Source organism: Limulus polyphemus, unplaced genomic scaffold (assembly GCF_000517525.1).
Source record: "Limulus polyphemus unplaced genomic scaffold, Limulus_polyphemus-2.1.2 Scaffold7840, whole genome shotgun sequence".
Lineage (NCBI taxonomy): Eukaryota > Metazoa > Arthropoda > Merostomata > Xiphosura > Limulidae > Limulus > Limulus polyphemus.
The window spans coordinates 31,766-32,848 of record NW_013673450.1 but is presented as its reverse complement, the minus strand read 5'-3'; positions in this window follow the sequence as shown (position 1 = coordinate 32,848).

The window sequence follows — 1,083 nt, the reverse complement described above, 5'->3', positions numbered from 1 at the left end:
AGGTACTCCTGGATGACCTGCCACAAGTGACCTTCCAATCTTCAAATCCGCTGATCTGGATGGGTCTTCCACTGCTTCTATAAGCATCGGGCTTCCATGGGGATGTTCTTTTATCTTACCCCAAATTAACTTCTCTGACATCTCTGCTGTAATTTATCTTCTTGTTTATTTTGCAGTTCTTGCTGCCACTGTTGCAGGTTTTCTTGCAACTGCTGTTTCTTGTTTCTTTTCTTTTTCCTCCAACAACTGCTGTAATTTCTCTTGCTTCACTGTAGTTGATTTAAGTGCTGTGACATGCAGATCAACGGATGTAGCAACACTTACTGGAATCTGGCCTTTGTTGTTTCCAATTGTCGTTTTATCGAAGTTAACTACACACTTCCTCGGTAGTAGATTGTCCAATCCTAATATGCATTGGTCTTCAATGTCAGCCAAGTATACTTTCTGTCTGTTCTTCATGCCCATGAGCTCGAAAGTTACCCACACTGGTCCCCACGACCTTGCAGAATGTCCTGTCACACCACAGAGCTTCTGTACAGCTTCTGGTACTCCTTTGTTATCCAGCACCTTGATGCTCACAAGGGTTTGCTGAGATGCAGAATCTATGACAAAGCTGCACCTTTGGCCATCCAGCTTCCCTGTCACGCATATACTATGTGTGCTTGCCATTTTACACTTAGCTGTTGGGACTTTCACGATGGAGGTTGGTGGGCGTCCCTTAGCACCAACCACTACTGGTTTCCCGAAGCTGACTTATTGGTGGTATTTTCTTACACTGGCTCCTCAGATGTCCTTGCTCCCCACAGTTCCAACAGCCTTTCTGGGTAGCAGCCTTTCCTGCTGTATCATCTCCCCTGTGTTGAAGTTGCCAGCATTGAGCTCTCTTGTGCCCAGGTTTCTTATAGTGCCAGCAAAGTCCTTCAAACTTCTCTGAAAGCTGACCTTTTCTGGCCTTGAATTCTGACGACTGTACCAACCTTGGTACCTTTGTGCTGGACTTAACGTAGGATTCAAATTCGAGAGCTCTGGCCATTGCATCCTGCATGGTAGAGTGGTGTGCTTGCTTTACTTGTATCTTAAGTT